The following is an 11,847-nucleotide window of genomic DNA, read 5'->3' as shown; positions in this document are numbered from 1 at the left end:
AAATTAAAAAACGACCAGAGACGTAACAATATATTCTTGTGGTTACGAGGCTGGTAAAATCGACCGAGTACATAATGTTAGGGTGTAGAAAATAAAAGATAAAATCCGCTTAGAAAGTTTTACAGCTATGCAACTAAAATTTCAAAACCGTAAGATGGAAAAAAAGTATTATTAATTTTAGCATGAAAATCTTGTACTTGAACAAGTCGGAGTCTGAGTCGCACTCTATTTACAGAGAATGCTTTTGTAAAAATAGTTGATTAAAAAACCTAATTATTTGTGTACAAGAGACTTGTAATGTTTTCTACAAGCTTCTCACATTTTGTGAAGACATACTACATCAGCGTTATAACATGGATACTCTCATGGTTACAAGTTTTGTGTTGATAGTTATATTGTCATAAGCAGTCACCATGAACTCATTTGGCTGGACCAACTTTTGCAGAAAAATTTGTGCTGACTTTAAAAAATGTTTTTTTTAACATGGAATACCTGATACACAAGAACAAGAAAGATACTGGTTGCTACAGTATAATCTACTAAAAATACACTCTTGCACCCACGCATAACTATCAGCACATACCAGTAACGTGAATGGTGCATGTAGCAATTGGTACTGTCTGAGAACAAGATAAGGACATTCAAGAAACTAATAATCATGCAGGCCACATTTGAAGCAAAATCTCCTTTCAACATGTTCATAATGCTTTTGAAGTATGACTCTGACCACACCAGTTGTATGATCATACTGCATGATTCACGAAATTTCTACAGATCCACTGGGAACTATAGCTGCTGTACAATGCTGCCTTGCAAGAACTGCTCTAGTGGAGCAACAGATCAATGTTCTTGGTAGCCTTGAAAGGTCCTGGAAGTTGATCTGGATCTACAGCTGATATTAGTACTTAAGTTAAATACCACAGTCCACAGTAAAGTGCTTTTACTGTCCTAGATGGCTGTCAATAGTGGACCATCAGTACACTGTATATGTAAACAAGGCAATCCACTAGTTTCTGTTGAAATAGTAGAAAAGTAAATACAGGCAAATTCAATGAAATAAATCCTATTCCATTTAGATTCGCAATCGCCTATTTTGCATTTTGTGCTGAACAAAAACACAATTACCTCATTGCACATGGAGGAAATACACACACATTTCTTTGTACTGGATAAAGTTTATTGTGTACTACATAGCTATTTTCATAGAACTTACAATGCTTTGTTAGGTAGGGTGAGTGATTTTTGCAAAACATCGAATGATCATTTTGCCTCAGAAAGTGAGGGTCATAATGCCATTTCAGCTGAGGTTTTGAGATCTGTGATCATTTTCAGCTGTGCAAACTGTCGATAGTTTAAGCATTATATCTACTAGCACCAGCTGTCCTAAACTGTGCAGTTATCAAACAACAATCATCCAATATTCCATGCATATTTTTTGAGATGAAGCACTGCTTGACAATGTAAAGTGAGAAATGCCACTTCCTTTAAAACATTGATCTTATAATCCTTGACTGTAATGACTGCTGGCAATTGTGGTAAACATAAAGTGTAGTTCATACATATCATCAAACATTACCACACAAAAGATTGGAAAGCAGGGGCCAGAAGATCCTTTTAGTTGTTTTGTTATAACATCTCTTCCGTAGATGTTTTCACATAACATTATATGGATTACCTAATACTGATCTTAGGACACTATACCATCTGCACCAGTATGTTTGGTAGACACTGTAAATCTCTGCTTCTCATCATGACATATGGCTAGTGTTCATCCTTTTGGTTCTGCCAGAATTAATATTTTCCAAGAATCTGCTTATTAGTATAACTCGCTCCCTCAAACGATCAGATTGGAGGTGATAAGGTGAGGTGCACATCTTCATCACTTAAAACTTTACACAACTCTGTGAATAGCTGACTATTGATATTAACTCCCTGATCTGTGTGACTTTCTTTTGGTAAGCCAACTTAGGCTATTCAGTACTCTGCTAACACGCCAGCTACAGGATATGTTGAAGTACTTATTAATGATCAACACATACTGATTACCTCATTCAGTCTCTAGGAGTGGACCAGTAATATAAATTTTCTGTAGAGGGGAACCAACAGTTCACTTCTAGAGTTTATCCTACCTATGCTTGTTTTTACTCTGTGCAGAGCTAACACCACTGCTAAACATTTTGTTTCAAATACAACCAATAGAAATGCTATTGCATGTTAGCATTATTATGTGTGACAATTTTGTTATGCAAAGTCTGAAGAATTTGCTTATTTGGTGCCCTAGGGACCCAATAGCTGCATCACAGGTTGAGAACTATGTTTAGACCTCACCATACAGCAAAAGGGCCCACTTGCATTTCTATTGCATGAGCAGTTGATACCATATGACCACGTGATTATCTCACAACACTGATCCAACATGTTATCATTTATTTCGGGTTTATAAAGTTTATGAGCCATTTAAGTAAAGCACGGCACCTATGAAGGATAAGCTTTCTGCCATACAGGCAATGTTGGTAGTCTTTTATGAAGACTACAAATGCAAGCGGTTCTTTTTTCATTGTGCATTATCGTTATTAAGGGGCCATGAGTATTCTGTTTCATCCTGAAGCTCCAATAACACTACTCCAATTACATGATCACTAATATCAGTGCCCAATAAAAACTCGCAGTCTTGTCTTGGATATGTTATCACTGGAGTAGTTTCCAATAAAGCACACTTTAGAGATTGAATTGCCTATTCACATACTTTGCTACATCCAAAATGTCGGAACTTTAGCAAGAGTAGACAATGGTATGATTTTGGGATGGTTGACCATGTACTGTTGGTAATGTGTTAAAAACCTGGGAAACAACGGAAATCTCGCTTGGTCACAAGTTGAGGTTAGTCTTACACCACTGGTATCTTAGCATGGTCCAATGATATTCCACGTCTACCTACTATGTGAAAAATATATTTTACTTCCATGCACAGGTATGCATTTTTCTGGCTCCAATTTCAAGCCTGCTTTTTTAATCTCCTGGAATACCACTTTCAAGTTCTCAGATGCAGGTTCTAACATGCAACCAAATACCAATAAATCATCAATGTAGACCAGGCATCTCTTCAATGCAACCCCTTTAGTTCCATTAGCTTCTCAAAAATGGCAGATGCATCACACAATCAGAATGGCATGATATAAGGCTCATAAGCCATCTCTCTCATGCTTATGTCATCTTAGCATCCAGTTTGACTTGCCAGATCTAAAGTGTTAAACCAATGGGCACCTTCCAAGGCTATTTGTGGTAAGAGAAAGATGTCGGTTCACATTACTACATCATCCATTTAAAATAAACAAAATCTGATCTCCCTTCTTTCATACAATCACTTCTGTAAATGACTAAGCACTCATGAAAGTTGTATGATACTGAATTGGCATCCACCTATATCTCAGGGCTGACTTTATCCATAGTGCTCCAGGGAAGCTGGCATAGCAGTTGTTTGATCAGATGTGGATCACCTGTCTCTGTGTGCCGAGTTATTGCTGTTTAACCCAGTCGTCCATCTGGTCCCATGAATATACTGGTATATTCAACCAAAAGGTCACTGCACTGACTCTAGATTGTTTGTGCAATCTTCAACCAGTGATGTCAAATGTGTTGACAATCACTTACTTACTCTCAGATGTGGTGTGATGGACACAACTCTAGTATTCAAGATAGCCTTAGCTACTTACACTTTGTTCATCATGCCAATGACCATTCCAGTGATCGCTCATAATTACAAAACAACACTAGTACTTGATTCTTCCATGAACAGTTAACTGTCTAAGCTAATTCTGCTTATTTTCTGGAAAGGAAATGGTGAATTTTATGCAAATGCTTTATAATAATGTTACAAGGCATTTCATCCTCAGTAAACCATGGAACACTACTTGTGTACATGGAGATACTGCAATTCCCTCTGTCACATATACTTACACAGTCTACTATTCCTGTACCTTGTCTGACTAACTCTGGATATCTGTCCCACAGAACATTAGTTCACTGGTTGCACAGGCAAAACTTGTTGTTTCTGCATAACCTTCACACTGAAGATTTCAATGCCAGAACTAAAGTCAGGTATGAATACTTGTATTCTTTGAGTGAAATATTCTAGACATAGCCAAAGACCTGCCTCTCAATTTACATCTAGTCTATCGCCACTTACTCAAACAAAGCTTTGTCCACTGGCCTAAGTGGTGGTATGACTTGGAGGGCTTGATATACCAAGAAACATACCAGTGTTCTAGCTACTCCTTTATCAATGAAAATCTTAATATGTCACTCTTGTACCCTTACAGGCACATCTCAAGCTCCACTCAGCCTTTCGAAAACTGGGCGTACCATTCAACCTTGTGGCACAGATTATCTCTGTACTCACCAAAACTTGGGTCCTAATAGGTTTCCGTAGTTGTAGCAGCAATGTTCACTGCTTACATTTGGTTTTCCCAAAGTTGCTGAATAGTAAGATACAGGTATTTCAATCAAAAGTGACCCAAAATTCCACAGGAAAGAAAATGCTTTGCCCCTCTGTTCCATAGCAACATCTGGGTGGAAGAAACATCAGCATAGGATGCAACATAAAACTATTGGAGGACCAGGATAGACCTGTTCATTCACTGGAAGCCAGTGTGGTTGCACTTCAATACCAGGATGTGTGGACAGCTGGTTAACCCTTGTAATGTAGGTGCCTAGGTAGGACATTTTGTCTGATGTATAGTCACAGTAGCTGTCAGTGCAAGCCTCTTCCTCTCCTATTCAAACTTTTATCTCGTATCTTGTGATGACAGAAACTGATTTTTTATGAATAACAATATATTTCTCACAATTAGTTTGTCTCGTCACTTCTCCAAAAAGTCCCTGTAGGAGCTTTATTCTCCATAAGAATGTTCTTGTGACTTGTAGAGGCCATTGCCAAGTAAGCCATCCCATGAAAATCATGCAGAATTTTCACTTGTGTCCAAACTCTCAGTGGCAACTCTCTCCTAAGCCTGACAGATTGCTTGATTTTCCATTTTGTCAATCCTTTGCCACAACTGTCCCCAGTGAATTTTCTATTATAACACACAAAACACAGGAGGGTATTCTGTTTGTGAGTCTAGGAACATATATATATTGTACCAGGCTCAAATAAATTTAAGGTTGTATATTCCCGAGTTTTTCAAAAGTGACAGTAGTGAATCATTAACATGACCATCTATTAGCTGGACATCTTGGAATATCATAACTTTCTTGTATACAACAGTTTCCTGGGTTGGTAGTCGACAAAATATCAAACCGAAATGTCACTGTTTTCTTGTATGCCAGACTTCTAAAGCATCTCAAACAATTTGCTGATGGTTTTATGATGCCTATTTTTTCCAAAATCTCAAAGGCAATTCCTTCGCATTGATTTTGTTGGTCCATTACCATGCACTACAAAATGATACCAATACATCTGTTTATATGCTGGTTATTTCACCAAATGGGTAGAGGCACTTCCTATTCGAGAAGATGCAGCTAAAACTGCTGCACAGTTACTGGTCTATGATTTAATTGTTTCACACGATGTACCTGCCAATTTAATAATTGATATAGAAGTTCAGTCTGTAATTAATTTATTCAAATCTATTATTTATGCATTGGGTGAAACACTCAAGTTAACAACTGTTTACCATTCACATACTAGTCTCTCTGAAAGGGTTAATAATTTGAAACTGTTCTATTCTAGATACATTACTAGGAAAGGATTTTACAGTTTCCAGCAACTCTCTTCACACATGATCAACTTTCCAAACACTCGCACAACTCTAACACTTTATCAAGCACATTCACAGAGACGTACTAGAACTCGTTCCTAGGACCATGCATGACCATTCAGAGACAAAATTAGTGTAAGTTGAGGTTGGGTACATGTTTACTTATAACATCTAATTAAGCACACACACACACACCTGCACGAAACCTTTTACAGAATGTACAAAATAATAAGTTACCAAAAGACAATTTATGATAACTAGGTATCACATGCATATTATGTATCATATTCAAATGATCACACACACAATTTTAACCTCAGAACTGAGTTGTACCAATATCCTGTAAATAAATCAAACATAAGTATCGCCGACTTTCTATATTCTTGTACTTGTTTCTTCTATTTATTGTATTAGGCAGACTGAAAACTTAGTATCAAATATTGAATAATAAATTATGTAGTTTTTTATAATTGAATAATGTTAGAGACAAATGAGTTTAGTAGCTATTGCATATAAAGTTGGCATGGCCAGGGTGCTCGACTCCCAATCTGAGGGTCGCGGGTTCGAATCCCCGTCACACCAAACATGCTCGCCCTTTCAGCCGTGGGGGCGTTATAATGTGACGGTCAATCCCACGAGTTGGCGTTGGGTGGTGATGACTAGCCACCTTCCCTCTAGTCTTACACTGCGAAATTAGGGACGGCTAGCGCAATAGCCCTCGTGTAGCTTTGCGCGAAATTCAAAAACAAACATATAAACTTACTTTGAACTGTGCAAAAGATTTCATTCATATATTTTAACTCTATTTATTCTCTATGCTAAAAACATATATTTTAATATAATGGATGGTTCAAATGTTTGAGTAGATAATATCACTTTTTTAGTGACACACCAGACAAAATCACATTTAAAACACGAAAGGTTAAAAATCCTGCAAAATATTTTGAAATAGTTTAATGTCTTCCTAAGTGGCTCCTTGAGATCAGTAAATATGATTACAGAAGTAACACGATATTCTGATATTATAGTTTTACTGGTACCCAGGCTATATTTATGTGATTTTTGTCTTCTAAGTTGTACTATGACTCATAGAAAATATGTTGGAGCTTATAATTTGATTTGGTTATAACTTTCTTATTTTTTATAAGCATGATGTGTCAATCCAGCATAATGTAAACATTTTCCAACAATAAAAATGTCTTTCTGATAGATACTTTCGTCTTTCGCTCACGTATAGTTTTCCTGATTCAGTGCTGCCCTCTATATGCTAACTAGCTTTGAGGCTCCCAGTAAATTGATATTTTCATGTGATATTGCTGTGCTGTTGCCTGCAAATGAACATGCGACAATCCTCCATCAACAGAAGTGCAACACTCTCTCCTACCACAGCTGACTCCCTCTATACTAATTGTTCAAGATTAGGTAAGAAAAGATGTACCGGAAGTGGCGAGGAATGGTGAGAGTAAGTATCTATTAGAAATACATCTTCAGTGCTAGAAAATGTTACTTTTTGATACAATACATAACATTCACTTACATATAGCCAAGTCGAAGTTGTGGAGGAACTAGTGAAAAATTTACCTAGATAAACCCTCTCCAGGAAACACCAGAAGGGAACCAATGAAGTGCAACACCCCATATCATGGAAAATCATAGGGGTACACTCATGGGAGATCACACTTCGTCTGCACCAGGGTACACTCTTCACCCATAAAGAAGGATGTTGTTAGGATGAGCAAAAAATACAAACACAGCCCAGAAGCTGCATTAGACTTATGGAAGTCCTGTATGTGTAGGTGTATATATATATGTGTACGTTAGACTGTATATGGTAGGTCAACTCTAGTCCAAAACCAGGTGGCATCGAGAATTCAGCTCCCAGGTCATGGTAGAAGGAGGGTCCCTACCATCTTCATCTCAAGCTCAATGAGTAGGACAGGAACTGAGTGAGGAATTACATTAGCTGGTTCTGTGGCAATTCCACACCAGATCACCCATGAACCAACATCTGGTCAGTGGTAGGATTGGGAAAGCAAGCCAGAGGGGTGAATTGTAAAACACGGACAAAACACCACTGCCCTAATCTCTAATGAGTGGAATTGATCACACTCAGAAGGTAGCCTCCATGGTCCACCATCCCTGTAGCTAGGAGCTGGTAAGTAGCAAGGACTCCCATGCTCCACTAGAAAAAAAAGAGGATGAAACCACACTTGGGAGTTGGGAGGAGCACATCACTATAAGACAGTGCATCAGACAACCACAAAAACAACATTTTTAAAAGCAGGCCAGCAATAGGTTTTACACTGGGCATGGAGGATGAGCAGGGACCCCCTGCCTGCTTTACTCATGATAGCCCATGAGTGTATATGGTCTGGAATGGACTTTAAGATAATGAGCAGTGTGAGGATACTTTGAGCAGCCTTGTGGAACACTCCATCTCATCCCTAAACTTTTGGTTAAGTATACCCTGACAGACAACGCTCAACACTGAGCAGGATCCTGTATGGCATTAGAGGGCTCTGTAAAATTAAAATAAAGAAACAGAAATTACAGTCAGATGTAGTACGAGGTGTGGAAAGTAGCCTGACAAAGATACAGCCAAATGATGGAGATAGTGTGCGACAAAAGTGTGAAGGGTCATCCACATGCCAGCCCAAACAATTTATTCCAACTGACAATGGAAGTAAGCAGCCAAAGAGTGCATAAAGTGAAACAGTTTATGGTAGGACACCTGGAATCGCCAATATAAATTCCCATTCAACAAAAAATGTGGTAAACACATGAGATGACAAAGCCCCAGATAGAGTAATAGGAGAAAGAAAACAAGTAGAAGAATTAATCCAAGGAATGAAAAGACTGAATCGTGAACAATAAAAGAGAGAGAAGTGTGGGCCAAATAATAATGGAGCACACGGACAGGACAGAGGAGGCAATTAGGGCCCAAACGAGAAGACAGATAAGTAACAGAAGGAAGACAGAGACAAGTGTGAACTTGCAGTCCCCCTTGTGTACTGTTTATGGTTGGGGGAGAAAAGTGTGATCAGATGGATAATGGCATTGAAGCAATGAAAAAGAATATGTAAGGAATTGATGGTATAAATATCAAAACCTTGAAGGCTACAGAAAAAAAGGATGGGGAAGTAGGCTTTAAGGGAGGGATAATATAAGTGTCCTGGAGAGGTAGGGTAAGAGCATGGAGAACAACATTAAGGTCACAGTCAGGTAGGTTAGAAGGATAAGAAAGGTGGAAGGAATGAAATAGCATATTAAGAACCAGGGAGGGAAAAAACCTGAAAGTAGTAAAAAGAGCCAACTGGTAACTAGCAATAACCAAAACCAATACATTTTAGTCGAAGAGCTCAGTGAAGTATACAGAAAGGAGGAGATGGGGAAAAAGAATGACATAGTGACAAACAGTGAAAATTTCACCACTTCCACTGATACACCATGATGATAAATGGACAAAAAGAATGGTAAAGGAAAGAGTCCTGAATGTCGTGCAATGGACCATACAAATCTCCTACAAGAAGTTGGAGTGAAGATGAGAGAGCAAAGGAGTGGAAGAATGGAAGAGAAGGCTCAACAGAGGAAACTATGGTTGAGCTAGCCAGTAGGGTGCCACCAGAAGGACATGACAAGGAATGTCAAGAATAAGGGAGAGAGAACGAGGGAAGAGACAAACAGTGGGCAAATCTAAAAGAAAAAAGAGGTTGGACCAGTCCTGACTAAATACATCTACAGCTGATGGATGTGAAACAGCAGATCAGAAGAGACTCCAGTATTGATATGAGGAGGGTGAGAGTACAGTCCTTGAAAAACACTCCATGGGGCAAATTTTTGCCTGTCCATGAGAGACAATCTATGACAATATTCAGGGCACCTAGAACATAACAGGCCACAAGGTGAACATGCAGATAATGGGCCCAGAAGAGGAGGTTGAAGGTCCTCAAACAGAGTGAGGCTGAGGGTACCCCCTGGCAATTAATATAAGATACCATAGAGTTGTCTGTATGAATCATTTTCAAACAGCCCACATATCACTGGAAAGAATGATTAAAAGCCCAAAATATCTCTAAGAGCTCTAGGAGATAGACATGAAGGGCAATTCCTCCAGGTTCTATTGACCCCAAATCTCAAGAGTTGAGACAAGTACCTCACCTCATCAAGGAAGCATCTGTAAAAAGATGAAGGTCAGGAAAAGGGGGAGGAAGAGGTCCTTTCAAGCCACCAGGGAAAACATCATGTAGGGAAGGAGGAGGATGGATAAAGGCGGACAAGGGATCCCGAAAGAGGTTTCATGGATCATGCAGTCCACTGTAAAAGATGCAAATGAGCATGTCTCAAGGGAATAAGGGGTGCTAGGAAAGCCCAAATCCCCAAGAGAACCTTTAACACAGGAAGAGAAGGAGAGGATAGAGCTGTGGAAACCAAACTCACCCAATTCCACCAACAAAGCAGAGAAGGTTGAGCTCTACAGAGAAGGGAAATGAAGAATACACCCAAGTGAACCAGATACTAAGTGTGTGTGAGAGCCTGAAGTACCAATCACAATGAAAGATAAGAAATCCATTTGATAGCATCCACATCCTTGGCCACCATGGCTGAAACAGCCACTAAAAGAGGAAAGAAAACATGAGAAAATAAAAATAAAAGAGAGGAAAAAAAAGGAAACAGTTTGTTTTGAATTTCACGCAAAGCTACATGAGGGCTATTTGTGCTAGCTGTTCCTAATTCAAAGTTGATAAACTAGAGGACAAACAGGAACCCAACACCATTTACGTATTTATTTTTTGTCTAGCATGAAGAACATCTTGTTAACCCATAACAGACAAAGTGGAATTTACCATCACTTGGGAATTCATAATATGGAAATAAAAGGCCACAAATTTTGCAGGTTCAAAAATGTTTGAAAACTAAAAACCCAAATTTAATATTTCCACAAGAGCTGGTGTTTTTGTAGATACTTTCAAAACAAATGCCAATATCTCCAAAGAAAAGAAAAAGACTCATCTTTACACAAATGGATGCCAAATTGAGAAGTAATGATTGAATAATCATTATAGAGGGAGTCAGCTGTGTTAGGAGGATGTGGCACACTCCTATTGGTGAAGGATTGTCACTTGCTCATTTGCATGTAACAATGCAGCAATATCACGTGGAAACGAGTTCAGATAGGGGCCTCAAAGCTAGTAGCAAGCCAAAAAATTAACATATAGAGGGCAGTACTGAATTGGAAAAGCTACATATCATATCAGAAGTACCTTTTTTTTGTTTGACCTGTCTTGTCAATTGCAAATGTAATAGGATATTTTACAGGGAATTTTATATACATTACTGATTTTCTTTTGGGATTGAATAAGGTCTTTCGGATGGGCTATGATACACATGACTAAATTGTGTGAAGTCAATAAACAATTCTGACATTTATTTAATTGTCTTTAAACTTGTTTAGACAATTCTTTAATATGAGGGATCACAGTAGTTTTAATATGTTTCAGAATCCCATCTTTATTATTTGTTAGTGTTCAATAAAATGGTTGTGGTACTTGTTATTCTTCAAAACGTTTATGATATGCTGGTCTTCTTTAACCCTATCTTATTTGTTTTTCAAATGACATCCATTAATGAAAATTAAAAAGTGATATTGAATGATGTTGTGAACCTGCTCACATTCATACTCGCCAAATTGGTTTTAGAAGTTATGAATGCCAGACTGGACAAAGACAAGACCTTTTGTACACTATTAAAACTACGTCATGATATCACCAAATTCCAATAAAATGAATATTAGCAACAAATCCATGGTACAGCTATGGGCTCGTCAGTTTCAATGATTGTAGCAGACTTCAGAAAGCAAATCCTTAAAGATAGGCCAAACATTCAATACATGTACTAAAGAACAGAAAAATGTTACTAAATTCTACCAGATTGATCCTTTAGGCTTAGCACAGCATGTTCTTACAAAATCACATTTCAGCTGGAAAAACAATAAAATTATTGTTAAATCCAATAATAAATTTCAATGTGTGTGGCACATCCTAGGAGACAAAAATCACATGAACATAGATATGAGTACAACTGTACAACCACA

The sequence above is a fragment of the Limulus polyphemus genome, unplaced genomic scaffold, assembly GCF_000517525.1.
Source record: "Limulus polyphemus unplaced genomic scaffold, Limulus_polyphemus-2.1.2 Scaffold1594, whole genome shotgun sequence".
NCBI classification, from domain to species: domain Eukaryota; kingdom Metazoa; phylum Arthropoda; class Merostomata; order Xiphosura; family Limulidae; genus Limulus; species Limulus polyphemus.
Note: the sequence above shows the minus strand (reverse complement) of the source record.